This window comes from Lonchura striata, chromosome Z (assembly GCF_046129695.1).
Source record: "Lonchura striata isolate bLonStr1 chromosome Z, bLonStr1.mat, whole genome shotgun sequence".
Taxonomy (NCBI): domain Eukaryota; kingdom Metazoa; phylum Chordata; class Aves; order Passeriformes; family Estrildidae; genus Lonchura; species Lonchura striata.
In genome coordinates, this window is record NC_134642.1 from 53,663,808 (window position 1) to 53,682,073 (window position 18,266).

General features: G+C 43.6%; 1 long non-coding RNA gene across 1 annotated transcript; it reads left to right on the forward strand.

The window, feature by feature from the left end:
• Positions 1 to 8,444: 8,444 nt before the first annotated feature.
• LOC144248258 (uncharacterized) lies at positions 8,445 to 15,689 on the forward strand. Its single transcript, XR_013341642.1, has 3 exons — positions 8,445 to 8,463; positions 13,954 to 14,025; positions 15,137 to 15,689. It is a non-coding gene; the product is annotated as an uncharacterized LOC144248258 (long non-coding RNA).
• Positions 15,690 to 18,266: the final 2,577 nt, after the last annotated feature.

Here is an 18,266-nt window from a genome sequence, read left to right on the forward strand (position 1 = left end):
TCTCCTCATCCATCATATTTTACATTTATAGGCACATAATTATGTGTGTATAGTTATGTATATAAATGTATGCAAAATAAAATATGTTAAATACTGTAATTTTACTCAATTTCATTCTATTGTGATCAATAATAATTTTTTGTTTAATTTTAAATAGAAATAATCATATAAATCACCATGTTTTTAGGAGATCATTACTCAGATAGATTAATAAAAATATTCTAGGTCCCTCGACTAAATTTAGAGGGATCAGAATCAGAATCCACATGCATTACTTTTGTCTTACTTGAAAAGTGCAAAGACCAGCCCTTAGTGCTCAACTATTAAGTTTCAGGGTAATGTCTAGAATTTGGTATTAAAACTAATTTCCACAAAGATTTATTGCTACATTTTACCAAAACAGAGCTTTCTTATGAAAATAAGGATTCTTGGTTATAAACAAATGATTTAACCACAATCAATGATGAAGTAAAAATCCCAAGTCTCAATTGAGTACTCTAGCTTTACCCACACAGTTCTTAAACCTGGAGAAATGTTACTGTCTTTACTATTGAAAAATAATTGTTGACACCAAATGTATTATGTAAACACAAAATAAACTCTGTGACTCTTCAGTCCTTTCAAGTATGCAGCTGCACTGGATCAATTTAAGGAGTTACAACTAACTGGAAGGAAGTAATATGTCAAAGAATAAGGAAGATCATGCCTTTGACAAAGTGCTTTCTTTGTATTAATTGTGTTCTAAGCAGACAGCTGATGAAAGAAAGGCAGTAATGTTTAAAGAAACCCTGAAAGTCTAAATTGAAAGCAAAATTATTTGAAAAAGATGGAAGAGATTTGATCCTTTACACAGTCTGATGGAAAATTAAAGCAAACAATTATTTCATTCTTGCTGTCTGGTAAGACAGTGATCATTATGAAGCAGTTGTCCAGTTTTAAAATCCAGACAGTCAGCATTTGTCTACTTGTCATGTGTATTAATACTCTCCAGTGGATGCTTTAGTCAAGTGGAAATAAATTGCTAAGTCCTTGTTCTGTTTCAATTTGATATTTGCAGACTGCATTGTGGAATTTCACTGTTCCAGCACTATCATAATTTTTTTGAGTTCTGTTAAGATTGATCTGTGGCTTGAAAGCTATTTCTGTTTCAAATTATATTATGTATTATATTTAAATATTTCTACATGATCAAGTGAAAAAATTGTCAACATCACATACTTTCTAAAGTTACTGTCTTCCAAAAATTACTGCTTTGATTTAATATTAAGTATATTTTCAAAATCGACAACATTAATTTGTCTTTTGTTTCTTTGTTTCTCTTATTTTGTTCTTTACTGTAAGTCCCATATCCAAGCCAACAAAATATACTGTGATATAGTCTAATATGTCAAATCTAGCCCTTTGTAGTGGATGTACTACATTAATTTCTTCAATCTACACCTCTCTCTAAATGAAGGCACCTTAGAGACTACCAGATGACAAAAGCATTTGATTCTTATGCAGGCTGGAAACAGCTTCAAAAATCATGACTGCTCCCCATCAGATCACATGGCACCCAGCCTTTGAGTTTTGAAGGAAGAACTTGATGATGTCCATGTCAGTCCCAGTGCCAGACCTCAAGTGCTCTCAGTTTAGTGGTGCCATGTCACCCATGAGGTCTCCCCAGGAACTGAAAGGCACTCATGTCCAAAACTGATTTTAGTCATGAGGATGATGAAGCAGTCTAAAGGGTCCAGCGCCCCAGCAAAGCATTCCCAATGAGTGAGCACACACACAGTGTGTGTGCCCCTGCTTTGGAGCATGCAGTGGCCTACAGGCCAGCTCTAGGCTTTACAGTAATAAATAATACCAGCTCTATAAGTGAAATGAGGTTGATTATATGATTACCTTGCTTACGTAACTTGACCAGTAAGGCCCATAAGACCTCAGGCCCAGGCTGTTGGGGATTCAGACTGCTATTGGCTGGTTGGACAGGTGGAAACTAGCTCAACCAGTGAGGATTAACTACATGAGCCTTCTCATCTATATTAGGAAAGAGGTCTCAATAAAGGTGGCTGTTGCTGCATGACTTTCATGTGTTCATCATGTTCCTTCCTCTGACGCATCATTGTGACTGACATCTGGTAAGCCCAACATGATTTCAACAAGTATCCATGTGTAGAGTGGAGGAATAAGGAAGACAGCTAGAACAGTTGCTTGCAGCATGCAGAGCTACTACCTGTGAAGTGTAGAGCTGCAGAACCTTGGCAAAGGCAGTGTGTAGAGCTGCTACCTGCAGCATGTAGAGCTGCAGAAGATGGTATGGAGAGCTGTTTCTGGGTCTGGACCTCCTTCTCTTTTGAGGACTTAAGAGGAAGCTGCCAGGATGAGAACATGGGACTCTACACCAGCAGAGCCTACCTTTCAGGTATGGACATTTGTGCTAAAGAAATGAAGTCTCAAGTATGACAACTGTGCTCTAATTGCCCTGCTAATGTGGTGGAAAAGCCACAAACTGGATATGACTGAAGGGGAAGAGGCCACTTTAGATTTTATATGTGGCTCTAGGCTGGCAGGCTCATACTCCAGGCAGGGTCCATTGACAGCCATGAGGCTGCCATTGGCATTATTAAGCCATGGAGACGCACAATGGACCCACTATGGCAGCTACAGAGGGAGGGGGTGCCACAGACACCTTCAGAGATGAGTGAGGAGAACCGAGTATCAGGATGGCCACTGCTCTGGGCATGCAGGGGAGCAAAGTGGCCACATGGAACCGAGCTTGCTGTGCCACTCTGGGACACCTCACCTATGGAGCGCCCTGTGGCCACTATAGGCTGGCTTGTCACCCCATGCCAGGACATACAGACAGTTAGATGTGCCCCAGCTGATCCCGGCCACTCCAGAGCAGACCCTGACTGTGGAAGAGCTGTGCCTAGCGCCAGACCCAATTCGTGGGCGGATCGAAGAAGTATGTCACTGTTGGTGCCTGGATACCAGCAAACATTATATCCAGAAGCAGAAGCGGACTGCAGGGTCCAAAAGTCACTGCCACCACTGTGCACATGCCGCTGCTGCAACAGCTAAAGTTACCTGTTGGAATACCTACTGGCTAGGGTCACTGAAAGCTGGAAGCACCATTTTTCTGCAGAGCCTCAAGACAAAGCCATCATCAAACAATTCCTTCAACTATGGGGCATAAAACACCACACAGGTATCCCCCATTAAGCAACAGAGCAAGCCATTGTTGAACATGCCCATGGCATGTTCATACATTTTCTAAAACGTATTTTAGAGAAACAAAAAAAAGGGGAATGTGTGGCAAGACTCCACAAAGTAGAGTTACCAAAGTAGTTTACACCTTAAACTACTTAACGATCCCAGAGAAATCCTAGAACCAAACAATCCTGAATTATTTTCTATCCTTGCAGTCATATGGTGATGCTCAATTACCTAGGTCTAAGGTAACAGTAAAAAACTTTATTAGGAATAAGTGGGAAGGTCCATAAGATGTCATTACATGGAGATGTGGATATGCATGTATTTCTATGGACACTGGAACACAGTGGATACCTGCCAGGTGTGTCTGTCCTGCCCTACATCATGCTCAGGACCAGAGACAATATCCCCATGCAGATATTGAGGAGCAGTGACTTAAACAACCTGTGCACATACCACCCAGAGAACTGGAATTTCTTGAGATGACAAGTCCATTTAAGGATTTTATCTATTTATGGACATCAAGGTTTTATACATATTTAAATGTGAGGACTTGGCTTGAAAATTTTGAGACAGATTGGAAGGCGCCCACAGGGATTCTCAAAGCCCAAGTCCTGGCCCTACACAAGACATCCACAAGAATCACAACATGTGTCTGGGAGTGTTGTCCAACATCTCTTGAGTTCTATCAGGCTGGTGCTGGGACCACGTCCCTGGGGAAGGACAGCTGGTTTGGAAATACTACAATTCATTGAAGAATTCATCATTGTCATTGTCCTGCATAGGAGGGTTTAGCATTCAAATTATTTGATTGTCTTAAATCATGTGCTTGTAATACTTTCATCTTCAAAGTATGAAAGTTCTTTTTTTCTTAAAAGATGTATTTTCATAATTATGAATTTTCCTGGCATTTTCTTTGCAAATTCTTTAAGATTTTGAATGGACACTATTAAGCTTTTAACTGGATCCCAAAGATTAAAGCTAAATAACTTAATGGTCTCCAATTTTCTGACTGAAATATTCAAAAAATTATAATTACTTTTCTTTTTTGTTATTCATCTAAAACCTTTTTATAGGCTAGTGGTGTTTGGTGCTTCTAATTACATAAAAATCTTAAATTTTTTTGAAAACTAGGTTAGAAATTTTAAAAAAGCCCCAAACCTATATGACTATAATAAGATGAACACTAAAAACTTTTTATAAACTGTTTTATAAAATAACAACTTCAAATGTTATGAAATAACGTCTAAAAGAATGAAGATTATTTTATGATGTTATCTTGTCATTTCAATATAAAGTAGAACTACACAACTTCTCTCAACAGTTATTTACAAATTAACATTTTGTTCAAAGGAATTTGGATATGTGTTTCTTATCTGAAAGGATTGTTTTACAGAGCAAGTATGTCTACTTTTTCCAAGAGCTTGACATGTTCACGATGTAGACTGCATTAATATTAGAAACAGGCTGAAACAAAATCTTCACTGCGATGGTCCTGAAAGTATGAGAACATTATATTTTGGTTTGATTCTAATGTCAGACCCATCCTTTTCTAATGGAGGTAAACTAAAATGTTGACCTTTGTGGAACTTGGATTCAGAGATGATTCTTTTTTATTCAGCACCATCAATAATCATATAACATTAATAGATTGGTCAGTGAGAAGGCAGACTAAGCTTTTAAACCTTTTAGGTTATTTTTGGTTCCTCTTCTGTGCAGACAGTAGCTTTACTTCAAAAGAATACTAAGGAAATAAAAAATACATTAAAGTCGTTGCCTGTCTTGTTTAATGGAATAAACAAGAGGAGTTTGTTGTTGACAAATATCTGAATAAGAGTTGTTAGTGTGTCCAGGTTGCCAAGAAGGCCAGGGACATCTTGGCCTATATCAGCAATAGTATGGCCACCAGAATCAGGCACTTCACTCTCCCTGCTGTAGTGGGCACCACTGAGGCTGTGCCTTGAGTACTGTGTCCAGTTTTAAACCCCTTATGACAAGAAAAACCTTGAGGTCCTGGATAAAGTCCAGAGAATGGCAGTGGAGCTGGTGAAGAGCCTGGAGCACAAATCCTACAGGGACCAGCTAAGGGAGCTAGGGGTGTTCAGCCTGGAGAAAAGGAAGATGAGGAAGGACACTATTGGTCTCTGGAACTACCTGACAGGAGGGTGTAGCTAGGTGGGGGTTGCCCATTTCTTGTGTGTAACAAGGAACAATGGGCAATGGCATCAAATTGCACCCGAGGAGCTTTACATTAGATATTAGAAAGAAGTTTTTTCATAGGAAGGAAGAACACTGAAAAAAAGAACAAACTGCACAGTAAGGTGATGGAATCACAATCTCTAGAACTCTTGAAGAACGTGGTTCACATGGCACTTGTGAACATGGTTTACTGGTGAATATGGTTGTGGTGCTAGGCTGATGGTAAGACTTGATGATTGTTAGTTTTTTCTGACATTTGAAATTCTATGATTCTATGAATAAAATAATTTAAAAAGATATCTGTGTGAATACCTTCTCACATATTTGTGAAATATAAGATAAGCAAGGAAATCACCAATAACACATCTCCACTTTTAAGTTTGTTTTTTTTTCCTTTGAACCTTATTTCAGATTCATCTTCATATACAAATGACAATTTACATTCTCTATTTGCAAAAATTTGTCATCATAATACTACTGCATGAGAAAATGTTCATACTTTTATGCAGATTTTTTGACTGTATATCTTTTGTTTTAATGCTTTCCTGCTTTTGAGCTAATTTGGTCCTGGAAGAAGTGCAAATTAATTTGGTCTAGGAAGAAGCAAAATTACCCTATGTAAAGCTATTTTAATAATACCTGTAGCCTAGATGAAATGAGAAAACTTCAAAAAAAAAAAAAATCCAAGAGAGTCAATATCTGACTCCTAGACGACTTTGATTAACATTAGAAATAACCTTTTAAGCCATCTGGTTGTCACCTAACATACATGTATAAAAAATATAGTACTTCCACTTTTTAGAAGTTTATATGATAATTTTCTTTGGTTTCATTCATGTCACCTGAAATTGCAGTACCATCTCGCCAAGTTGCTGTGGGCAGGGGGAGATGCTTAAGCAAAGTTGTGCCCATAAGAATTTTTCCAGAAATTCATTCTACATATGTACTTTTTTTTTTTAAATTTTAACATAAAAAATTACTCAAAGGTATTTTAAAGAAAATACTACTGCATAAAATTCAGATAAAAATTTTAATGAGGAATTGCTTTGATTTCAAAATAGTGGATGTGCAAAGTATAAAGAATGCTTTTCACCAGGAATACAAAATAATCTGTGCAAATAATACATTCAAAAGGTCAAATATGTTAAAACACCTCTGTTTTTAAAAGTCAACTCCACAACAAATTTTCTGAACCATTTACAATATAATAATTACTTACAGAGGAGTCTCTACAAATAACTTAGGAGAAGAAATGCTCAATTTTTTGATAAAAAAAAATTTATAAAAGTTTTAGCTGAACTGAGAAAAACTTATTGGTCAAAAAATATTTGTCTATTTTCAATGAATGCAAGTAATAACATTGTTGGCCATGTTTTGCATTAAGATATTGAGATGAGTTTTCTTACAGGACCATAAATCATTCATAACTCATGTGAAAGAATTTGTAGGCTTATGAACTTTCATGGTCGTTTTAGTGAACACTGGCCAAATTCCAAATTTACAAGCACACACAAATCTATATTTATTTTGGTTCATACTGTAATCACATCCATCCTTCAAGAGATCAAATGATCTATGTTGAATCATGTCCTTGAAGCTGCACCATTTAGAAGCAAGAGAAAAATTCAGTGTCTCATCTGTAGATTACCTGATTCTTTTGAAATCAAGGGAATATTTTTGCATGGCAAATACATTTGTGAAAACTGCTTATGCCTGTGTTAATATGTGAGTATCTTGACACAGTTTAAGTTTTTCATACTTTGAATTTCTTCTAAACAATACACATAAAAAGTAAAAGTTCAGGAGTTATAACTACCCACATTGCATTCAGAAAAACTACAACTGATGTATATAGTATCTTTTGTCTCCTGTGTTTTTAATAACAAAAGAAATAAGCTATAAATGCTTAAAACTGTGAACATAAATAATTTCTGTGAGCACACCCTTTCTACTGAGCTGCAGCATTTACTCTTAATGACATTTTTGTCAGAATTACAAATGAGGTGCCAGAGTTTTTTTGGTTTTGTTTTTTTTTTTTTTTTTTAATTGGGCTGGTATTTTTGGGGGGTTTTTTGTTGTTGTTATCATGCTGGCATGGTAGCGTGGAGGAAGGTTTTAGAAAGGCCTTGGGAATGGTAAACTGAGGAAAAGGATGCATTCATGTATGCCCCATTGTTTTAAAAAGGCTTTGGGAATGGTAAACTGAGGTAAAAGATACATTTATGTATGCTCCACTGTTTCGGGAAAGTCCCACTTCAGCATTCCTCTGTAGACCCCCTTCTCCCCACCCCTGAGCAGTTCCTATTGGACCTGGCCCCTGAGGTGGTTCTGATGTGCCTTAGCTGAACACTGTCTCTATTGTTTAAGACCTTATCTCTTAATTTTGCTGTATAAAACTGTATCTGGGCAATAGCCCGAGGCCTTTGGTCCCTGCAATGCTTCAGGCAATACAATCTCTCTGGACAAGCATACCATTGGCCTCTCTTGGTCTCTTTATCTCGAATCCTAGCGGCGACTGAGGCAACGCCGCAGCTCGTACCGTGCTAACCCAGCCACTGCCTGGTAAGCCCAGGGCAGCGGGACTGCGGCAAACCCCGGCCCCGAGAGGGGACAGCTAGCCGGAGGGTCCTGGGGGGCCGGGGAGGGGCGGGGGACAGCAGCAAGTGACCCCCGAGAGCAAAGTGGCAGTCGAGAGAGAAGCAACAAGTGGCCCACCAACGTTGGGCTTTGCATTGGTCTGAGCAAGCGAGCCCCAGCCGTCGTGGACAGTGCACTGGCTAGGAGCTTTTCCAGACACTTTGCAGTGTCACCACGAGCAACAAAGCGGAGAGCGGTGCGGATAAGCTGCCACGCATGCTGTTGGCTCTGCGGGGAGAAGCTCTGGGATCACGCTGGTGGTGAGCCATTTGCCTCTCCACACAGCCCAGCGGGACTGTTGCCGTGGGAACAGATGCAGATTTCTTTCCGGTGAGGTCTCCACGGGTCAGACGGCACCTCCCTACACCCGGGAGACCACCCGTGGGTTCGAGAACTGTTGCTGCAGTGGTGTCTAAAGGACGGCGGTGGGTGAGTCTCGGTTTCTGGGGGCAGGGGCCCGGCCAGGAGACATTGGCTCCTGTGTGCCCGTGGGGGGGACACGCCAGTGCGCAGGCGTGACGGGAGTCTCTGTAGTAGCTTTAGAACTTTGGGTTTTGCTGCATTAAGTGGTTGAGATTTTGCTGTGAAGCCAGCCATGGGTGTTAGGCTGACTAAACAGCAGAAAGAGATTTATAAACAAGTTCAGGAGCCCCTGCAGAGTGCAGGTGTCAAATTTCCTAAGAGCCTTGTGAAAGAGTTTGTCAGATGGTTATCAGTAAATGTTCTGGAGGTAACAGAGCAAGAAGTGAGAGAAAGACGATTTTGGAAGCGTGTGGGTGCAGTGCTGAGTGAAAGGACAAAGGCAGGAGATCCCTCAGTGAAAGAAGGTTTTATGAGAATGTTTTTGTTCGTTTACGATGTTGTGAAAGAGAGTGCAGACACTCAGGGCACCCGGGGAGCAGAAAAGAGCCCCGTCGCGTCCCCTGTGTCCCCCCGTGTCCCCTGCGGTGAGAAAACTAACCGTGCAGATGTAGATTTAGTTTCTAACCCTTCTCCGCCTCCTGCTTTTGCTCCCGCAGCTGAAAATCCATGCTTTGCACCCCCCATCCCCCCCGTGCAGCCCCCACAAGATGGAGGCGACTACGCAGTGCTCCCTGTGCTCCCTGTGCCAGCCCAGAACACGCCCCCAGCCCTCGCATTCCTCCCTCTGCCTGTCCCTGATCCCAACCCCTCCTCCCTTGTGGTGATCCAGCTCCTGGTCCAGCCCTCAGCTCCTCCCCTCGCAGTTGCATCACCACTCCCTGCCCCTGTCCCTGCCCCGCTCCATGCGGCCCCGCCGGCTGTGGCCACTCCCACACAAGCCGGCCCTTCTCCCTCTCCCTCTCCCGGTCTCCCTGGCAACGGCAGCGCCCAGGCTGTCAGCATGGGGAACCGGGAAGTGGTCAGAGACACCGACCCTGCGTTCTTGGCCCCTGTGATTTATAATACCAGGGGACAGAACGCCAAATGGGAGCCCCTTTTGTATGATAGTATTAGGGAACTTTGCAAAACGAAGCGTGAGTTTGGGGAAAGAAGTGAATTTTTTAAGAGCATTTTAAAAGCTACTCTATGCTCCAAGACATTTGTCCCCGCTGATTTGAGACGTCTTTTCAGTTGCTTGCTCCCTCAGTCTGAGTTTAGATTGTGGGAAAGAACGTGGAAAAGACTTGCAGCAGATCTCCTCCCAGAGATTTTGCAGAGTCCAAGCCTTTCCACAGATATAGAGGATGAGGAAATCACTTTAGAACATCTAGTGGGTGAAGGTGATTGGAGCCAAGCTGAAAAGAAAGCAGCAGGCATTCCCAGGGCAGTGTTGGACCTGTCCAGGGATGCAGCAGAACGTGCATTTTTTAATATGCCTTCTAAAGAACCTATTGTCTCTTACATCGCCTTGAAGCAGTCTGTTTCTGAACCATTCATGGATTTTGTGGATCGAGTGCGAGCCTCTGGAAAAAAGGGTGCAAAATCCAGAGCTCCAAGACCAACTTACATTAGAACTTGTCACCACAAATGCAAATGAAGTCTGTCAGAGAATCATCCTATCTCTTCCATCATCGCCTCCCCCCACACTCGATCAGCTCATCGAGGAGTGCACCTGGAAGGCTTCATTAATGACACAGGACCCAGTGATAAAACCGCGGGGAAAAGTGGTTGCAGAGGCAACCGTAACCCCGAAAACACCAAGGGCTGCCAAGCCTCCTGCACCCAAACACCGATGCTATTTCTGTAACCAAGAGGGACATTTCATAGGCCAGTGCCCCCTGCGGGGGACAGGGCCTTCAAAAGAGGGAAAGTGGGAGCGGGAGGGATCTCCAGTCAGCAAAAAAACTGATTGGGGAGCGCGGTCCTATCCCGCGTGACGACAAAAATGGGGTGGGCCAAAACGTTGTGGCCAGAGCTGCTGTCCACCACATTGTACCTAGTGTCAGCAGCCAAGCTTACACCACTGATAAAACTGAACCTTATCGGTTGAGACTCACTAAACCTGTTCATTTTTCTAATCAGGACTGGCACTTCATCACGGCTACAGCAGAGCTTCTGCCCCGCATTCGGGACTGCGAGACTCGTAGACGAAATGATCTGCTAAACTGCAAGTACCTTGTCATTGGGGACACAAAGTACACCCCGAAGGAGATAGAAATTCCTCCTGGAATCGTTTAGCTTGATCCCAGGACCTTCTATCTCATGGCACGCTGTGTCCACCCTCCTCTCTTCCTGGCGGAGGGACAGATCATTGCACAGGTCATTCCAGTGCCCCATCTTGTGTGCTATGACCATGCCCTCTCAGTCTTTTACACCGAGACCCTAGGAGAAGAGAAACCCCTTGTGTGGTGTGGCCTCCAGAGTGAGGGCCATTCTGTTCGCCTTCAGGGGATGATGGACACAGGGGCAGATGTGACAGTCATTCCTTCTCAAAAATGGCCAAGGCAATGTGAGTTGGAAAATGTAGGCCACCCAGCTGTAGGAGTGGGAGGCCCAAAAGTGGCACAAGAATCCAAAAATGTGGTCCAAATCAAGGGACCAAATGGGCAATTAGCATTGCTATGCCCATTTGTTCTGGACTCAAAATTCACCCTCTGGGGAAGAGATGCCATGTCCCAATGGGGGGCAAAGTTAGAGTTTCCAGGCCCCCAGGATTTTTAGGTGCGGCCACTGAGAAGCGCCCTACCCAAAATCTTAAGTGGCTGACAGATACACCCATCTGGGTAGACCAGTGGCCGCTGACTACAGAAAAAGCGAGTGCGCTCTCTCAAATTGTAAAAGAGGAATTGGCAAAGGGACACATAGTAGAAACCCAAAGCCCTTGGAATTCTCCAGTGTTCGTTATTAAGAAACTGGGGAAAGACAAGTGGCGGCTCCTCCACAATCTGAGAAAAATTAATAATGTCATTGAGGACATGGGATCTCTTCAACCTGAAATGCCTTCCCCATCGATGCTTCCCCAAAACTGGAAATTGGCAGTGCTTGATATCAAAGACTGCTTCTTTCAAATTCCCCTACACCCAGATGATGCATCATGCTTTGTCTTCTCTGAGCCCTCTCTTAATAGAGCGGCACCCATGAAACGCTACCATTGGACGGTCCTTCCTCAGGGGCTCAAATGCTCTCCCACCATCTGTCAGTGGTATGTGGCCAGAATTCTGTCCCCAGTCCGTGCCAAGTGGAAAGATTGCATTTTGTATCACTATATGGATGATGTCCTTGTCTGTGCCAACAGTGACAACGTACTTGCAGAGGCAGTGGAGGACACTATCTCAGCCTTGTCGGTGGCTGGATTTGAGTTGCAGAAGGAAAAAGTGCAGCACCTACCTGGAAGTATCTGGGCCTTGAAATTGGTAACAGAACCATCACACCCCAGAGACCCATGATAAATGATAGTCCAAAATCATTAAGAGACCTCCACCAGCTCTGTGGATCTCTAAATTGGATCAGACCCTGGTTAGGACTCACCACGGGGGAGTTGTCTCCCATCTTCAATTTATTGAGGTGCGGGGAAGACTTAGACTCCCCGAGGGCCCTAACCCAGGAGGCCAAGGCTGCTTTGGAGAAAATTCAGTCCACCCTAGCAGACAGACAGGCTCACAGGTGTCGTGAGGGCCTGCCCTTCCGATTCATCATTCTTGGTAAGTTGCCACACCTCCATGGATTGATTTTTCAATGAGACACAGAACAACGAGATCCCCTCTTAATTATAGAGTGGGTGTTCCTTGGTCACCAGTTGTCCAAAAGTATCACCATGCCACAAGAGTTGATGGCCCAGCTGATCATGAGAGCCAGAGCTCGTTTGCAGGTGTTGGCGGGGTGTGACTTCGCATGCATTCATCTCCCTGTCAGAATATCCTCAGGGAGACTCTCTAAGGAAATACTCGAGCACCTGTTTCAGACCAATGAAAGCTTGCAATTCTCCTTAGACAGTTTTACTGGACAAATTCTCATCAACCATCCAGGCCACAGATTGTTTGAAGTGCAGTTTCATTTAATTCCAATAAGTATCCAGAGCAGTGAACCACTAAAAGCACTGACAGTTTTCACAGATGCGTCGGGAGGGTCCCACAAATCTGTGATCACATGGAAAGACCCCCAGACTCAGCAGTGGGAAGCTGATGTAAAAGTTGTAGAGGGCTCCCCACAGGTCACTGAGCTGGACGCTGTTGTCAGGGCCTTTGAGAAGTTTTCAGAACCAATTAATCTAGTTACAGATTCAGCATATGTAGCAGGTGTGGTGTCCAGGGCAGAGCACGCAGTGCTCAAAGAGGTTTCCAACCCAGTGATATTCAGTTTGCTCTCAAAACTAATCCATCTAGTTTCACACCGAGAGCAGCCTTTTTTTGTAATGCATATGAGATCACACACCGATCTTCCTGGTTTTATAGCAGAAGGTAACCGTAGGGCAGATGCACTGGCCGCCCCTCTGCAGCTGGTTGGCCAACCAAACATCCTCGAGCAGGCCAAGGTGAGCCATAAATTGTTCCACCAAAATGCCCCAGGACTGGTCCGCCAATTCCAACTGCGGCGTGACCAGGCCAAGGCAATTGTGGCTGCTTGCCCCAGTGTCAGGAGTCCACTCTACCAACAGTAAGTTCAGGAGTGAACCCCAGGGGACTCCTCAGTTGTGAAGTGTTGCAAACTGGCATCACACATATACAGGAATTCGGGAGGTTCCAACATGTACATGTTTCAGTAGATACTTTCTCCGGAGCAGTCTTTGCCTCAGCCCACATGGGACAGAAAACTGCAGATGCCAAAAAACATCTTATGCAGGCATTTGCAGCCTTGGGGGTCCCCACTACCATCAAAACAGATAATGGCCCAGCCTATATTTCCAGAGCGTTTTGTGAGTTTTTACAAGAGTGGGGGGTGAACCATCAGACAGGAATTGCACACTCCCCCACCGGCCAGGCTGTGATAGAAAGAACACATCAGACCCTAAAAAAGGTCCTCCTTCGCCAGTGGGGAGATATTCAGGCCATGTCTCCGCAAATGAGGCTCTGCAAAGCCCTTTTCACCATTAACTTCCTAAATTGTTCTTTTGATAGGCCTGAACCTCCAGTCCTGCGTCATTTTAAACAACATCAGCAGCTCAGACCCAAAGAGAGACCTCCAGTGTTAATTAGGGATCCAGACTCTGGAGAAATCCAGGGTCCCCACCAGCTTATCACTTGGGGAAGAGGGTATGCGTGTGTGTCCACACCCTCCGGACTCAGGTGGATTCCTAAGAAGTGGGCCAGACCATATACTGCTGAACAGGGAGTGAGTCGACCACAGAGTAACCCCCCTGATGCTCAGGGGAATCCCACAGAGAATGCAATTGCGTCAAACACAAAACGCCACAAGGAAGGAGGAGACCCCTAATTCCTATTTTTCCTTTATACTGGCAGAGCAAATTGTATCTTTTTCAGAGTTAGTTCACTTTGTTGTATGATTTTATCTTTCTTTCAGACTAGCAGAATGTCAATTTCCACATTCCTGCTCATTGCTTGGTTCCAGGGAATGGCCATCTACCCTTCCACGGTGGGTGCATGGATTGTTCCACAGCCCAAGAAAAATGTGTGGGTCACGCTAGCCCAAGCCTTGCAACAGGATCATATGTGTTTGTCCACTGCCTCAGCAGAAAATCCGATGTCCACAGGTTTAATAGGGGTTCCATGTAAGGAGGATGAGTTCCCAATTGATCTGGTCCGTTTGCAAAAGCAGGTGAACGAAAATAAAATACCTAAAGGTGCAGGACAAGTTAAAGCACAAGTGTGAAATCCCCTCATTTTGTGGCAAGGGTGGGTTTCACATTTGCCCACTGCTGAGGGGGAGCCCCAGGAATTAGAACTCCTAGGCTCTGCAAAAGCTGAATTTTGCATTCAATTTGATTTTTCCCCAACCAAAGAAGTAAATCTATATGAGCATGTCAAACAGTACAAGGTAGAATTCAGAGCAGGTCAATGGTGCACAGCTGTCTACAAGCTGAAATTTATATCCACCACTGATTTCCATCCACGCAAGCTGGACAAGGGAATGTTTCTTATCTGTGGGGACAGAGCGTACCCAGGAATCCCCTCTTGTCTTATTGGAGGTCCATGCACTCTTGGGCATCTGACCCTTGCTTCCCCCAACATGACCCAAATTCCAATTGGGCAAGCAAAAGGTGGGAAAAAAATTACTAAGCGGAGTGCAAGTCAATTTGATGAACATTGTGATGCAGAAATCTATCATTGGGCAAAATCCAAAAGAGTTGCCGTCTCGGTGTTTTTACCATGGGTTGCGGCAGCCAAAGCATTGAGTGAATTAGGCAATCTAGAATGCTGGGTGACAAAGCAGGCAAATTTAACATCAGCAGCCCTGAGTGACCTTCTAGAAGACGAGGAAATAACCAGAAAGGCTACCCTCCAGAACAGGGCAGCTATTGATTTCCTGCTGTTGGCACATGGTCATGGATGTAAAGAATTTGATGGGTTGTGTTGTTTTGATCTGTCATCTAAAGGTCAGAGTGTCCACTCGTCCATTCAGGAAATGAGAAGCCTCATTGGGAATGTGAAGCAAGAAAATGAGGATTGGTTTAAAAATCTGTTCAAAGACTGGGACCTTTCTGGGTGGGCAGTGTCTCTTTTAAAAGACATCTTTTACTTTCTAGTTGCATTGTTTTTAGTTCTGTTAGCATTTGGGATTCTGAAGCGGATCGTCTCCAAGGTCATCACCTCAAAGCCGAAGGCTTCCGCGCCGGTTTTCATTGCTGCTGCTGCCACGGAAAGCGATTGGTGGGAAGATGACAAGCAGAAAGACACTGTAGTTTAAGAGCCACAGTTTACCTTTTCCCAAGGCACTGTTCTTCTTTATAAGTAAAGAAGAGGGAATTGTTGTTATCAGCTGGCATGGTAGCGTGGAGGAAGGTTTTAGAAAGGCCTTGGGAATGGTAAACTGAGGTAAAAGATACATTTATGTATGCTCCACTGTTTCGGGAAAGTCCCGCTTCAGCATTCCTCTGTAAACCCCCATCTCCCCACCCCTGAGCAGTTCCCATTGGACCTGGCCCCTGGGCTGGTTCTGATGTGCCCAGGCTGGACACTGTCTCTTTTGTTTAAGACCTTATCTCTTAATTTTGCTGTATAAAATTGTATCTGGGCAATAGCCCGGGGCCTTTGGTCCCTGCAACGCTTCAGGCAATACAATCTATCTGGACAAGCATACCATTGGTCTCTCTTGGTCTCTTTATCTCGAATCCTAGCGGCGACTGAGGCAACGCCGCAGCTCGGACCGTGCTAACCCAGACGCTGCCTGGTAAGCCCAGGGCAGCGGGACCGCGGAAAACCCTGGCCCTGGAGGGGACAGCTATCTGGAGGGTCCCGGGGGGCCGGGGAGGGGCGGGAGACAGCAGCAAGTGACGCCCGAGAGCAAAGTGGCGGTCGAAAGAGAAGCACCTTTTTTTTTTGTTTTGTTTTGTTTTGTTTTTTTTTTTTTGTCTTGTCTGATCTTCTGGGGAAAAAGAATTTTTTTTTTTTTACACAGATATTATTCCTGTGAGGAATAAACATCAGAAAAAAAAAATCCATATTAAATAGTTCAATTTAACTTGAACATTCACAGAATTACCTTTATTATTCCAGCTGGTTTTCTTGTTGAAAGGAAGTTCTCTTTGTGAATAAGACTGACACAACTCATCCCTTTATACCAGTTCTAACCTAATAAGTCAAATATTTTCACACCTCCTCCTCAAGTTTTCCACATAGATTTTTTTATCATGACAATAAAATCTAGTGTGGAACCAGTGTCATATCTGGAAGCAAAACTGAATGGGGAGACTTGTCTGTAATTCCACACTTCAGGGAAGGCTAACTGCATGTGTTCTGAAGGCGGGGACAAGGAGATGTACCTTCTCCCATTCACACTTTAGTGCAGTTCTCAATAACATTACCATGTTACCTACCTTGTTATTTAAATGCTTCCTCCCATAATTATTATCAGGCTTCATTTATGGATCTCTAAATACTGGAAAATAGCAAGGTTGCATATGTTGCTGGAAAGATGATGTCACAAGTCTAGCTCAAAAATCTTGGGAATATGAGTCTAATATTTTAGGAAATGCAGAGTGGTGGTGTGATTTCTGCAGGCAGTAGGAAAAACTTGATATCATCAAGCCATGAATTCTTGAACTTCAGCAGTTTGGCCTTCACTGTGCATGAAAACTGCTTTGTCTAGACAGAACATGATAATGTAGAGACACATTTCCTCTGTGAGGCCTGTGATTTAACAAAGAAGCTTGTTTGATGCATTTTCTCAATTTGTGCCTGCATTGCACAATTTCAGTTTTTCTTTCTTACAGAAATAAAGGAGTGCAAACATTTTAGGGATGCATTCTGCCTTTCAGTAAGTCAGAAAACCCAATAAAGTTCTATTACAGTCATATAAATTGCAGTTATGAATCTAAAGAAAACCAGGAGCAGTCCGAGAGGAGCACTGATTCTTGGAGAGGAGAAGAGCATCAAAGTTAACGTGTGCTGTTTGGGATGCAGCTGAGCATGCCGAGAGGGGTCAGGAAACCCGAATTTGATGACAATGAGTGGAATCCTTGAGTGAAGGAGGACCATGGTGGGTCAGTGTTTCTTCAGAGAACTTGTATAAGGAAGACATTTACAGTGGGGCTTTGAAGGGTCACTTGGATTGAATTGGCTTGGCCAGCCAGTAGGAAATTACACTGTTTCTTCTCTTTCGACCTCCACTTTGCTCTCGGGGGTTACTCGCCGCTGTCCCCTGCCCCTCCCCGGCCCCCCGGGACCCTCCAGCTAGCTGTCCCCTCCAGGGCCAGGGTTTTCCGCAGTCCCACTGCCCTTGGCTTACCAGGCAGCATCTGGGTTAGCACGGTCCGAGCTGCGGCGTTGCCTCAGTCACCGATAGGATTCGAGATAAAGGGACCAAGAGAGACCAATGGTATGCTTGTCCAGAGAGATTGTATTGCCTGAACCATAGCAGGGACCAAAGGCCCCGGGCTATTGCCCAGATACAGTTTTATACAGCAAAATTAAGAGATAAGGTCTAAACAATGAGGATATTGTCCAGCTAAGGCACATCAGAACCACCCCAGGGGCCAGGTCCAATAGGAACTGCTCAGGGGTGGGGAGAAGGGGGTCTACAGAGGAATGCTGAAGTGGGACTTTCCCGAAACAGTGGAGCATACATAAATGTATCTTTTACCTCAGTTTACCATTCCCAAAGCCTTTTTAAAACAATGGGGCATACATGAATGCATCCTTTTCCTCAGTTTACCATTCCCAAGGCCTTTCTAAAACCTTCCTCCACGCTACCTTCTACTGAGGAAAGCAGCATCTCCCCTGCTTTCCTATCCCACCATGTTCACTCATGGTATGACTGATACTGTTGCTGGAAGAGACCAAAGTGATAGTTTGCAAACAACAAAGTATTGTGGGTGCATTTATTGTTTCACAGAACATTTTTTCATAGTGCATGTAGGCAACACTTGTGGTTTTCTGTGCTTCGAAACAGCTGTGAAGGTTTCTACTGTGACAATAACGTCATTGAGTTACAAAAGGCCTTAATCTGCACTGTGTCTTTGTTGAAACCAAGAAAGCCCTTGCTCTGGAGTCTGAGTCGTCACAATTGAACCTTACTTAAATATAAAGTGCCTGACAGCTTTACCCCAACACTTTTGAAGCAGAATTGTGTTCTAATCAACAATTACCTTTACCTTCAAATAACTGTCTCATGCTTGAAAAATCTTTTCATAATAATAAGCCAAATTAATACAGATA